Genomic DNA, 14,024 nt, shown 5'->3' with positions numbered 1-14,024 from the left:
GTTTATTATTATGATTGTTTTTCTTTTAGAGACCGGATATCACTCTGCTGCCCAGGCAGGAGTACAGTGGTGCAATCATGACTCATTACAGCCTCAAATTCCTGGAATCAAGTGATCCTCCCACCTCAGCCCCGCTGGCACTATAGGTATCCATCACGATACCTGGCTAATTTTTAAATTTTTTTTTTTTTTTTTTTTTTTTGAGGCGGAGTTTCGCTCTTGTTACCCAGACTGGAGTGCAATGGCGCAATCTCGGCTCACCGCAACCTCCGCCTCCTGGTTCAGGCAATTCTGCCTCAGCCTCCTGAGTAGCTGGGATTACAGGCACGCACCACCGTGCCCAGCTAATTTTTGTATGTTTAGTAGAGACGGGGTTTCACCTTGTTGACCAGAATGGTCTCGATCTCTTGACCTCGTGATCCACCCGCCTCGGCCTCCCAAAGTGCTGGGATTATAGGCGTGAGCCACCGCGCTCGGTCAATTTTTAAATTTTTAAATAAAAATAATGCCCAGGCTGTTCTCAAACTCCTGGCCTCAAGCAATTCTCCCACCTTGGCCTCCCAAAGTGCTAGGATTACAGGTGCGAGCCACTGTATCCAGCCCCTGGCCACTATCTTGATTGTAGCCTGTGAAAGACCCTTAGTTAGAGGACCCAGTTCAGCCAGGGCTGGATTCCTGCTTTACAGAAACTGTGAGATAAATGCTGTGTTAAGCCTGTAAGTTTGGGGATGGTCACGTAGCAATAGGGAGCGGATACACCTACTTGCCAAGCTAATCTAGCAGCTTATAAAACTGAATACCCAGTCTGCCAACAACAGAGTCCAGTACTGTGTCCCTTCACTGGCACCATCCCCAGAGGAGAAGAACCAGCCACTAGGTGGCAAGTCAACCACAGGGACCCTCTTCCACCTTGGAAGAGACAGAGACGGAAGGTTTCATCCACCGGCCTGGGATACCTCATAACTTCGCATCAGGCCTGGGACCCACGTTACAGCAAGGGAGGTGGGAGAGTGGCCCAGGAACACAGGATCCCGTGGTTCATCTTGTGGCATGCAGCTACAAGGAGACTGTTTATTGCAACAATGTTTATAATAGAATATTTTAGCCGGGCGCAGTGGCTCACGCCTGTAATCCAAACACTTTGGGAGGATGAGGTGGGTGGATCACCTGAGATCAGGAGTTCAAGACCAGCCTGGCCACTAAAAATACAAAATTATGTGGGTGTGGTGGCGCATGCCTGTAATCCCAGCTACTCAGGTGGCAAGGCTGGAGAATCGCTTGAACCCGGGAGGCGGAGGCTACAGTGAGCTGAGATTTCACCACTGCACTCCAGCTAGAATGACAAGAGTGAAACTCCGTCTCAAAAAGAAAAAAATAAAAGAAAATTTTGGAAACAACCTGTGTCTTTCAGTAAGGAAGTGCTAACTGTGGCTTACTCATACAAAGGAATGCTATTCAGCAGTTGGAATGCATGAATTATAGCTACGTGGATCCACAGGAACAATGTTGGACCATGTGTCCCATAAGAAAAAACTGTAGAGCTGGGCGAGGTGGCTTATGCCTGCGATCCCAGCACTTCGGGAGGCTGAGGCTTGTGGACTGCTTGAGGCCAGGAGTTCGAGACCAGCCTGGGCACATGGCAAAACCCTGTTTCTACTAAAAATACAAAAATCAGCCGGGTGTGTGGCGCACCCCTGTGGTCCCAGCTACTCCCGAGGCTGAGGTAGGAGGAGCCCTTGAGCTCAGGAGTTAGACGCTGCAGTGAACCAAGACCACATCACTGCACTCCAGCCTGGGCGAAGGACGGAGTGAGACTGTCTCAAAAAAAAAAGCCAGTTCTGCTCGCTTTTGCGCTCTCTGCTGCCTAGCTTGCAAGCATGATGGCTGAGGAGGATACAGGCTGTTCTAAACCATAAGGTGACCTTGATGACAGGTCACACCCCGAGGATGGAGAGGCAGAAACAGCCTTGTAACACCCAGCCTATCTGTAGTTTTTAAAAAATTATTGGGCCAGGCCCAGTGGCTCATGCCTCTAATCCCAGCACTTTGGGAGGCCAAGGCGGACAGATCACAAGGTCAGGAATTCAAGACCATCCTGGCTAACACGGTGAAACCCTGTCTCTACTAAAAATACAAAAAATTAGCCGGGCGTAGTGGCATGCACCTGTAGTCCCAGTACTCGCTGAGGCAAGAGAATTGCTTGCATTCAGGAGGTGGAGGTTGCAGTGAGCTGAGATCGAGCCATTGCACTCCAACCTGGGCAACAGAGTGAGAGTCCATCTCAAAAAAAAAAAAAAAGAAGAAAGAAAAATTATTAAGTAAAGGGTTGACAACACTGAGTACAATACTCTGTGGATAAAATATACCCAAATATTAATACAGTATCTACTTAAAAATCATTGAAAACCATACAGTTATTCTATAGCTACTATTATAAGGTGGGAAGGTTTATATTTTCTTTATAGCTGGCATCGGAATACTTTTGAGAGGAAAAAAACCCTGTTTCTGTTGGGAAAATCCATTTGTGTGCTTGGGGTGGAAGCTGCTTCCCTAGAGCCTGGGTATTGTCCACCCCCAGGTTTGGGGAAATTGAAAACTCCCGTGCATTACAGAGGAGGGGATTTTGTAACCCCAGGGTTCCATTCTGTGGGAGGTGGAAGTCTGAGGCGGGGATTGGCTGTGTGGTAAAGGCCTCCCTGGCTCCCTACGTGGTCACAGCTCACAAAGTGTGAATGTAAGCATGTGTGCGTGTGCGCGCCAACTCTCATGGCACAAACTTAGGGCAAAGTAGAGGCAGTAGGAGCAGTGGCAGAATCAAGGGGCCTGGCTGCCCCCAGTGTCTTGATTCCATTTTGGGGCTCCTCCTGACAGCCTCAGAGATCAATGACCCTGGGACGTAGCCGGAAGTTCCTTCTCACTATGGCTGCCAAACCAATGGACCCAGGTGCTGGACAGTGGGAAAGTATTACAGATCAATTTCATTTCTAAATGTGAGAGCCAAAATTCTGAATCAAATATTCATCAAGATAATTTAAAAACACATTTAAATAGTAACATAGATCACCTAAGTGAGGTTCATCTCAGGAACACAAAAATTAAAAAATGTAAATGCAAAAATGTTGAGAAATCTATTAATGTAACTCATATTCATTTGTTAAGAAGGAAAAATGCGATTGTCTCCATAGATGCCAAAACACTGGAACCGCTTTCTCCAGCTTTCCTCCCAGCCGGGAGGGAACAAAATGGCAAGTGGACGGCTGTGATTTCTGTTCTTGTGCAAAACTCATCCTTGCATTCCTATATGTTTGACCCGCCTCTTTCTTGTTGGGTATATCAGGGTGATACTTAAGGAATTCCACGCCCCCCCAACTCACCTCTGTTCCTTTTTTTTTTTTTTAATTAAAAAAAATTTTTTTTTGGAGACAAGATCTTGCTCTGTTGCTCAGGCTGGAATACAGTGGTGCAATCTCGGCTCACTGCAGCCTCTGCCTCCCAGGTTCAAGTGATTCTCCTACCTCAGCCTCCCGAGTGGCTGGGATCATTAAGAGACAAAGCATGCAAATCTATCAACATGCACAGAGGAAAATCATAGAGTGATTGCCCCAGCTTCCCAATGGAGCACAGAAGCTTTTCTGCCTTATTATTATTATTTTTTTAATTTTTAATTCGGAGTCTTGCTCTGTCACCCAGGCTGGAGTGCAGTGGTGTGACCCTGGCTCACTGCAACCTCCACCTCTTGGGTTCAAGCGATTCTCTTGCCTCAGCCTCCCAAGAAGCTGGGACTACAGGTGTCCACCACCACGAGAGAAGTGGGTGCCTGGCTAGCAAAGGAGGTCTTATTGTGCAGCTGAAATCTCACAGGTAGCAGCCCTCAGAGAGAAGAGGTGGGAAATGTTCCTTCCTTGAGAGATGTCAGACTCTCAGTTCATCTTTCCTGGGTCTGGACCAGGGATGATCTCAGAGAGCCTGACTGCAGGGGTGCAGATTTACTCTACAGATCCAAAGCTCCACGCAAAAGACAGCTTTGCAAGGCTGCTTGGCTCTCTGAAGAGCTGTCGCAAAATATGCCAACAAAGTCTATTTTGGGATGAAATATTTTGGTGTCCTTCAATATCTCAGGGTCTTTGGAGCTTAAAATCAAGTTATCTGACCAGATCTGTGATCTTAGAATGAAAAAACAAGAACAGGCCGTGGGAATGTGGAGAAATGAGAGGCTGGAGTTGGATGTTTGGATCCTCAGAATCCTCATTTAGCAAATGAGGAATAAAACACTGTATATATAGTGTATGTCTCCATATACAGATACACACAATTGCCAGCTTAATGCATTTGGGACATTCTTAGGTTAAAAAATTATTTTTTAAATATGAAATTTAAATATTACTGAGTGCCCTGTAATTTTTTTTTTTTTTTGCTAAACCTGGCAAGCTTAGTCATTTTAAACAAAAAATTAAATGTAATATTTGCTAAAACATAGACTTTATTAATCAATTTCAATCATTTCTCCCAAAACCTTCCCAGGAGAAATTACTGTTTTAAAAGAGGCCCAATGTGTTTAAGTGGCACTGCCTAAAATTTGCTAACTGACCTCTAGGGGGAGACAAATTGATAAAGAAACCGAAATGACATCCTAAATCCAATGGGTTTCTCCTTCCCTCCCTCCCTCCCTCCCTCCCTCCTTCCTTCTTCCTTCCTTCCCTCCCTCTCTTTCTTTCTTTCTCTTTCTCTCTCTCTCTTTCTTTCTTTCTTTTTTTGTTAGAGCCTTGCTCTGTCGCCCAGGCTGGAGTGCAATGGCGCAATCTTGGCTCACTGCAATCTCCACCTCCTGGTTTCAAGTGCTTCTCCTGTCTCAGCCTCCCGAGTAGCTGGGATTACAGGCGCACGCCAACACCCCTGGCTAATTTTTTCTAATATTTTAGTAGACATGGGGTTTACTAAAGAGACTTTAGAGACTTCTAATGTTTTTAGTAGGCATGGGGTTTCGCCATGTTGGCCAGGCTGGTCTTGAACTCCTGATCTCAAGGAATCCGCCTTCTTCCGCATTCCAAAGTGCTGGGATTACAGGTGTGAGCCACCACACCCAGCCTGGATTTGCCTTAAATCATGATTTCAAAATGAGCCCTATGTAAGATGTAATCACTTACCTAAAATAGATTTTTTTTACTTCCTAAAAATAGCATAACATATTTAATGCTTTTTTTTTTTTTTTGAGACGGAGTCTTGCTTTTGTTGCCCTGGCTGGAGTGCAGTGGTGCGATCTCGGCTCACTGCAACTTCTGCCTTCCCGGGGTTCAAGAGATTCTCCTTCCTTAGCCTCCCGAGTAGCTGGGATTACAGGTGCGTGCCCCCACGCCTGGCTAATTTTTTTTTCTTGTATTTTTAGTAGACACAGGGTTTCACCATGTTGGCCAGGCTAGTCTCAAACTCCTGACCTTGTGATCCACCGGCTTTGGCCTCCCGAAGTGTTGGAATTACAGGCGTGAGCCACCTCGCTGGGCCTTAATGCTTTTTAAAAAGTAACAATGCGTATTCTTCAAAGAAAGAATCCTTTGCGTTAAACCTTTCCACGTGCCGGGGAACCCAGATGGGGTAGGAATAAGAGTCGGGTGCAGGCTCACAGGAGCCACCTGATAAGGAATTCTGAGACTGATTATGTAATGCATTGAACTTAAATATAAACAAAAATGTAATTCTTAAGGTGGCTACTGAGTCTTTGAGAAAAACACCAGGCAAGTTGTAGGAAATCTCCAGAATGTGTCCTCTTGAACCCCTCTCTCTCTCTTTTTTTTTTTAGACGGGGTTTCACCATGTTGGTCCGGCTGGTCTTGAACTCCCAACCTCAGGTGATCCGCCTGCCTTGGCCTCCAAAGTGCTTGGATTACAGGCGTGAGCCACCACGCCCGGCCCCTCTTGACCCCTCAGACATCTCCCCATGGGGCATCCTCCCCACCCAGCATTGTTTGACTAGAGGAGAAGCGTTCCCTGCCCTGACCCGGAAGGGAAAAGCTCTTCCTGTTTTCCCTTCTGCTTCCAGGAGCTCCCTTGCACTCTGCTTTAAAGTACATTTCTGTTATCCTTTAATTTTTTTTTTCAAAAGATCACCCATTGCTTAAAAACGATGCCATTAGGTGGAGGATCCAAGATGGCCAAATAGGAACAGCTCCGGAGTGCAGTTCCCAGTGAGAACAGCAGAGGGTGAGTGCACACCGCGTTTCCAAACAGGTTTTCACTGCCCACAGACCAGGAGGTTCCCGGGCCAAAAGCGCCAGGAGTTTTTAGCGCGGCGGTTTCAGCCGATGCCGGGTCGGTGCACAGAAAACTCACACAAGTCTGGGCGGCCGTTTTGACTGGCGCCTGGAACGCCTGGGAGACAGAAAGGGAGGGGCAGAGACAGGGAGCCAGGTGATCTGGATCGGCGGGTACCACCCCCACAAGACAAGCAATCTGAAACGCTCTGGATTGAGAGTTTTGCAGCAGGCGCAGCTGAACCCAGGACGGCCCAGCTCAGTGCGGGGAAGGGCACCCCCCAGGACCCAGGCAGTTCACAGGCAGCTCAGCAACGCCTCTGCTGGCAGACCAACTAGACTACTCCGTGCCGGGGGCAGGGCATCTATGAAAAGAGGCGGCAGCACGACAAGAACTTACAAACAAAGCCGACCTTCCTAGGACAGAGCACCTGGGAAAAGAGGTGGATATGAGTTCAGCTGCAGCAGACTTACAAGTACCTGCTCAGCAGCTGGGCATGGTGGCTCACGCCTGTAATCCCAGCACTTGGGGAGGCCGAGGTGGGCGGATCACGAAGTCAAGAGATCGAGACCATCCTGGCCAACATGGTGAAACCCCGTCTCTACTAAAATACAAAAATTAGCTGGGCGTGGTGGCACGTGCCTATAGTCCCAGCTACTCCAGAGGCTGAGGCAGGAGAATTGCTTAAACCCTGGAGGTGGAGGTTGCAGTGAGCCAGGATCGTGCCACTGCACTCCAGCCTGGTGCCTGGCGACAGAGCAAGAGCCTGTCTCAAAAAAAAAAAAAGTACCTGCCCAGCAGCTCTGGGAAAGACGGAGCTCCCAGCACAGCACTTGAGCTCCTATAAGGGACAGACTGTCTCCTCAAGCAGCTCCCCAACCCCCATATACCCAAAGAGACACTTCATAAAGGAGAGCTCAGGCTGACATCTGGTGAGTGCTCTTCTGGGACAAAGATAACAGAAGAAGAAAATGGCAGGAACCCTTACTGTTCTGCAGCCCCCGCAGGTGATCCCCTGGCAAGCAGGGTCTGGAGTGGACCTCCAGAAGTCCTGCAGCAGAGGGGCCTGTTAGACGGAAAACTAAGAAACAGAAAGAACTAGCTTCAACATTAACAAAAAGGACATCCATTCAAAGACCCCATCCAAAAGTCACCAACTACAAACACCACAGGTAGATAAATCCACTAAGATGGGAAGAAACCAGCACAAAAAGGATGAAAACACCAAAAACCAGAATGCCTCTCCTCCTCCAAGGGATCACAACTCCTCACTAGCTAGGGATCAAAGATGGATGGAGAACAAATCAGATGAATTGACTGAAACAGGCTTCAGAAGGTGGGTAATATCAAACTTCTCAGAGCTAAAAGAACATGTGCTAACCCAATGCAAAAAAACTAAGAACCTAGAAAAAAGGTTAGATGAGACGCTAACTAGAATAAACAGCTTACAGAAGAATATAAACGACTTGATGGAGCTGAAAAACACAGCATGAGAACTTCGCAAAGCATACACAAGCTTCAACAGCCGAATTGACCAAGCAGAAGAAAGGATATCAGAGATTGAAGATCAACTCAATGAAATAAAATGAGAAGGCAAGAATAGAGAAGAAAGAGTGAAAAGAAATGAACAAAGCCTCCAAGAAATATGGGATTATGTGAAAAGACCTAATCTATGTTTGATAGGTGTACCTGAATGTGACAGAGAGAATGAATCCAAGCTGGAAAACACTCTTCAGGATGTTATTCAGGAGAACTTCCCCAACCTAGCAAGGCAGGCCACCATACAAGTCCAGGAAATACAGAGAACACCACAAAGATATTCCTCGAGAAGAGCAACCCCAAGGCACATAATCGTCAGATTCACCAGGGTTGAAATGGAGGAAAAAATGCTAAGGGCAGCCAGAGAGAAAGGTCGGGTTACCCACAAAGGGAAGCCCATCAGACTCACAGCGGATCTCTCTGCAGAAACCCTACAAGCCAGAAGAGAGTGGGGGCCAATATTCAACATCCTTAAAGAAAAGAACTTTCAACCTAGAATTTCATATCCAGCCAAACTAAGCCTTATAAGCAAAGGAGGAAGAAAATCCTTTATGGACAAGCAATTGCTGAGAGATTTCGTCACCACCAGGCCTGCCTTACAAGAACTCCTGAAGGAAGCACTAAACAAGGAAAGGAACAACCAGTACCAGCCACTCCAAAAATGTACCAAATGGTAAAGACCAGCAACATAATGAAGAAAATGCATTAACTAACGGGCAAAACATCCAGCTAGCATCAAAATGGCAGCATCAAATTCACACATAACAATGTTAACCTTAAATGTTAATGGACTAAATGTCCCAATCAAAAGACACAGACTGGCAAATTGGATAAAAAGTCAAAACCCATTGGTGTGCTGTATTCAGGAAACCCATCTCACATGCAAGGACACACATAGGCTCAAAATAAAGGGATAGAGGAAGATTTATCAAGCAAATGAAGAGCAAAAAAAAAAAAAAAAAAAAAAAGCAGGAGATGCAATCCTAGTCTCTGATAAAATGGACTTTAAACCAACAAAAATCAAAAGAGACAAAGAAGGGCATTACATAATGGTAACAGGATCAATGCATCAAGAAGAGCTAATGATCCTAAATATATACACACCCAATACAGGAGCACCCAGATACATAAGGCAAGTTCTTAACGACCTACAGAGAGACTTAGACTCCCACACAGTAATAGTGGGAGACTTTAACACTCCACTGTCAGAACAAGACAGAAAATTAACAAGGATATCCAGGACTTGAACTCAGATCTGGACCAAGCAGACCTAATAGACATCTACAGAGGTCTCCACCCCAAATCCACAGAATATACATTCTTCTCAGCACCGCACTGCACCTACTGTAAAATTGACCACATAATTGGAAGTAAATCACTACTCAGCAAATGCAAAAATTAGCCGGGCGTGGTGGCACATGCCTGTCATCCCAGCTACTCTTGAGGCTGAGGCAGGAAAATCACTTGAACCTGGGAAGTGGAGGTTGCCGTGAGCTGAGATCGCACCACTGCACTCCAGCCTGGGTGACAGAGCGAAATGCCATTGCAAGTAGAAAAAAGAAAAGAAGGAATCTATTTAGCAAGGAAAAACCTTGGGTTGATCTTTAGACATCTATGAAATAGGATCCTTGAGGGTGAGGATAAAAGTCAGGATTTTCAGGGTATTCTAGGTTTTCTGAAGTTGTGTCCTTTCTCCATTCAACTCATCTTTCTTCCACCCAAATTGACAGACCAAACCATTGAAGAATGCCAAGTCTAACCTCTAAGTACCATGGGGGTGGAGAGCGAGGAGACGGTGCACCCTGCAGAGAGCACCAGGAGCCCGAGGGAAGTTAGGGGAGGCCATGACCTCGTGATGACACAGAAGGGGCATTATTACAGTGTGTGCATGTGCACCTGGGAGGGAAGGAGGGGTGGGTGGGAGTCAGGGGAGATGTGAGCCTCGTACCGGGAAGACCACACTGAGGCCCACGGGTTGAGAGCTGCCTGGCTGGGGGGCTTGTCCAGGGACAGCACAGGCAGAGGGATGAAGGTGAGTTCTGTGCGACAGGAGCCAGGCCTGAGAACACTAGGGGAGGAGGGAGGCTGGGAGTTAGGAGTCACGTTTGGGAACAGCGGGGGGGTTGGCAGGGGGGTTGGCGGGGGGGTGCACTAGCAGAGACTTGGGAGGTCAGGGAACAGGACTCGATTGAGAGAAGGTGTTGAAATTGAGAATAGGGCCAGGCACAGTGGCTCATGTGTGTAATCCCAGCACTCTGGAAGGCCAAGGTGGGAGGATCGCTGGAGCCCAGCAGTTCAAGACCAACATAGTGAGACCCTGTGTCTACAAAATATTTGAAAGTTAGCCAGACATGTGGCGCACACCTGTAGTCCCAGCTAGCTGGGAAGGCTGAGGCGGGAGGATCACTTGAGCCCAGGAGTTTGAGGCTGCAGTCAGCTAGGATTGCACCACTGCACTCCAGCCTGGGTGCCAGACAGAGTGAGACCCTGTCTCAAAAAAAGAAAAGAAAAGAAAGGAAGAAAGGAAGGAGGGAAGGAGGGAAGGAGGGAAGGAGGGAAGGAGGGAAGGAGGGAAGGAGGGAGGGAGGGAGGGAAGGAGGGGGAGAGGGAGAGGGAGGGATGGAAGGATTGAGAATAAACACGTGGTGAATAATCCAAATGGCAGGGCCATCAGAAGGGTGCAGGAAGTGTCACAAACAGCAAGGCTGTTACCTCACCATCACTTACGTGCCACACTCCGGGTTCCTTGGTAAAGCAAGGTGCTTGCTCTTCTAGGCTCACAGCAAGGAAACCGGGCAGTGAACCCACGTGTCCTCCAGTCACACCAACATCAGGAGCTGAACTGAGGCTAGAAGTCACCGCCCAGAGCTTTCTGCTACCAGGTGAGCTTTGACCCTGTGGTTTCCCAGTGCTAAAAATTATTTTCCATCTTAGAAAGACTTTTTGTTTCTAATAAATGCTTTCTGTTTTACCAGGCAGTGGGTTGTGGGGACCGGCAGTGGAGGAACATACCCTTTGAAAATCAGACTAGGAGTCGGGCACAGTGGCTCACGCCTGTAATCCCAGCCCTTTGGGAGGCCGAGGTGGGCAGGTTACCTGAGGTCAGAAGTTCAAAACCAGCCTGGCTAACATGGCGAAACCCCATCTCTACTTAAAATGCAAAAAAATTTAGCTGGGCGTGGTGGTGCATGCCTGTAATCCCAGCTACTTGGGAGGCCGAGGCAGAAGAATCACTTGAATCTGAGAGGTGGAGGCTGCAGTGAGCTGAGATCACACCATTGCATTCCAACCTAGGCAACAAGAGTGAAACTCTGTCTCAAAAAAAAAGAAAAAGAAAATTAGGTTAACACTTTGGTTTCCTCAGCAATGTTTGCTTAGGAAGTGGCCTGAATTTTACACTTATTTAAAGTCTTTTTTAGTGACACTAGGTTTGTTTTGTTTGGGCTGATGACAGGGTCTCACTCTGTTTTCCAGGCTGGAGTGCAGTGGCATGATATTGGCTCACTGCAAACTCCGCCTCCCAGGCTCAAGTGGTTCTCCCACTTCAGCCCCAACAGGCGTAGGCCACCACTCCTGCCTAATTTTTTTTGATTTTTAGTAGAGATGGCAGGGGCTTATCACGTTGCCCAGGCTGGTCTCGAACTCCTGAGCTCAAGCGATCCTCCTGCCTCGGCCTCCCAAAGGGCTGGGGTTACAGGTGTGAGGCACGGCTGACACTAGGTTTTTGATGCCTTACATTGGAACTAATATTGAGGGGTAGAGGTTTTATATCAATATTAACCATTAAGCGTGGGCTGTAGTAATAATTTTGGCCAACAATGATGGTATGCATCTGTTTTTCAAGCAATGAAGCAAGGGCTTTCTGTGTATGTCTGAAACTTCAGTGGAGATTTCAGAAAATTGCTAAATGTAAGACCGTGTAGATTGTTTATGTTGTTTAAGACTTTAAAAAAATAACGAGAATGCTAGAGTATGAGTCTTAGTCACATTTTAGTTTTCAACTGAAACTTGACTTATTTGGTATTTGAATCTTTAAACCTGAAAGCAAGAAAATGACTTCTAGGTAGTTACAAACAAAATAGCCCAAGGCACTGATATCTTCTAAACTGGTGCAGTAGGGAATCCTTGCAGAAAAAACAACCTTGCAGCTTGGAAAAAGATCTGAGATCGGCTGGGTGTGGTGGTTCATGCCTGTAATCCCAGCACTTTGGAAGGCCGAGGCAGGTAGATCACAAAGTCAGTAGTTTGAGACCAGCCTGGCCAACATGGTGAAACCCCATCTCTACTAAAGATACAAAAAAAAAAAAAAAAATCAGCTGGGTGTGGTGGCACGTGCCTGTAATCCCAGCTACTCAGGAGCTGAGAGGCAGGAGAATTGCTTGAACCCAGGGGTGGAGGTTGCAGTGAGCTGAGATTGTGCCATTGCACTCCAGCCTGGGTGATAGGGTGAGACTCCATCTCAAAAAAAAAAAGAAAAAGAAAAAGATCTGGGATCTAAAGTGAAGGACAGCCCAGGTGGGGTGGCTCACACCTGTAATCTCAGCACTTTGGGAGGCTGAGGCGGGTGGATCACCTAGGGTCAGGAGTTCAAGATCAGCTTGGCTAACATAGTCTCTACAAAAATACAAAAATTAGCCGGGCATGGTGGTGGGTGCCTGTAATCCCACCTACTCAATTGAGGCAGGAGAATCGCTTAAACCCAGAAGGCGGAGGTTGTAGTGAGCCAAGATCGCACCACTGCACTCCAGCCTGGGAACGGAGCAAGACTCCATCTCAATCAATCAATCAGTGACAGAATGGAGCCATGAAAATCAGGAGTCATGAAAGCATTTTTTCTCAAAATATGGTGCTCCATGTATCCTCAGTGTCAGAATCTTCTGAGATGTTTGCTATAAACACACACCCCTGGGTCTCATTCTAGAACTGCTGGGTGAAAATCTTTGGAAAAGAAGTTTGAGAATCTCTGTTAAACAAGCTCTCCAGGTAATTCTGTGCACGTTCAGTCTGAGAACTGCTGCATCTGAAGAGGTAAGCCCAGAGCACTGTCCAGGTCAATTCTGCCTAATAGAGCCTCTTCCAGACACTCCGTCATTTCCGTGACCACTTGAGAAGTACTGCACTTAGCTCTTTCACACTTCTTGAAGTAACAGATTTATGTGTATTCATAAGGTTCCTTTTCAGTAAATGCAAATACATCTGGAAGATTTGGGGCTTCGCATCCATTTTCACATCCAACACCCGATTGAGACAATTGCTCTGATCTTGGGGGATGTTCAACTTCAGGCAATGTTTTATCAAAATCCAGTATTGATTGATCGATGGATGGATTTTTGAGGTGAACAGCCGCTCAAGATTTTATTAAAACATGGAACTCTTCATGAATTTGCATGTCATCCTTGTCCAGGGCCATGCTAATCTTCTCTGTATCATTCCAATTCAAATTCGAGTATTTAACTGGACCCTTATAAAGAAAAATAAATGTCCACCTTAGGGTGGTGACTTGAGACTATTTTTTGACCAGGTGCGGTAACTCACACCTGAAATCCCAGCATTTTGGGAGGTGGAGGCAGGAGGGTTGCTTTAGCTGGGGAATTTGAGACCAGCCCAGGCAATATAGTGAGACCTCATCCTGACAAAAATAGATAAAGACTATTTTTTTTTGAGATGAAGTCTCCCTCTGTCACCCAGGCTGGAGTGCAGTGGCGTGATCTCGGCTCACTGCAACCTCCGCCTCCTGAGTTCAAATGATTCTCCTGCCTCAGCCTCCTGAGTAGCTGGGATTACAGATGCGTGCCACCACACTCGGCTAATTTTTGTATTTTTAGTAGAAACCGGTTCTAGAACCGGTTTAGTAGAACTAAAGTTCACCCCTTTAGTCTGGCTGATCTCAAACTCCTGACCTCGTGATCTGCCCTCCTTGGCTTCCCAAAGTGCTGATATTACAGGCGTGAGCCACTGCACCTGGCTGAATATAAAGACTATTTTTAATATAATGTAATGGAATTATATTATAATGAAATTATAATTATATAATTATATATATTTCATTATATATAATATATAATATAATATATTCATTCATATATAATATATTCATTATATATAATATAATATAATTATATTATATAATTATAATTTTTATTTTAGTATAATTTGCTCATATATATGAGCAAATATAATATTAAATCCTTAGTGTTATTGGTGTCTGAATCCAATACAAGATGTACAAATGAAATACA

At 46.2% G+C, this 14,024-nt stretch overlaps 1 protein-coding gene and 1 pseudogene across 1 annotated transcript in view; one reads left to right on the top strand and one right to left on the bottom strand.

Annotated features, from left to right (window-relative positions):
- The first annotated feature begins 10,559 nt into the window (after positions 1–10,559).
- Positions 10,560–14,024, top strand: part of CCNY (cyclin Y) — a 268,565-nt gene continuing 265,100 nt past the window's right edge. Inside the window, exons 1-2 of the mRNA XM_064368452.1 lie at positions 10,560–10,667; positions 12,707–12,813. The gene's annotated coding sequence lies outside the window, so the exon portion shown is untranslated. The remainder of the gene's footprint in view (positions 10,668–12,706; positions 12,814–14,024) is intronic.
- LOC135271420 (U6 spliceosomal RNA) lies at positions 13,145–13,238 on the bottom strand (annotated as a pseudogene).

This window comes from Aotus nancymaae, unplaced genomic scaffold (assembly GCF_030222135.1).
Source record: "Aotus nancymaae isolate 86718 unplaced genomic scaffold, 86718_ANA_hifiasm-v0.15.2.pri h1tg000077l, whole genome shotgun sequence".
NCBI lineage: Eukaryota > Metazoa > Chordata > Mammalia > Primates > Aotidae > Aotus > Aotus nancymaae.
Note: the sequence above shows the minus strand (reverse complement) of the source record. Positions and strands in the feature narration are given on the sequence as shown.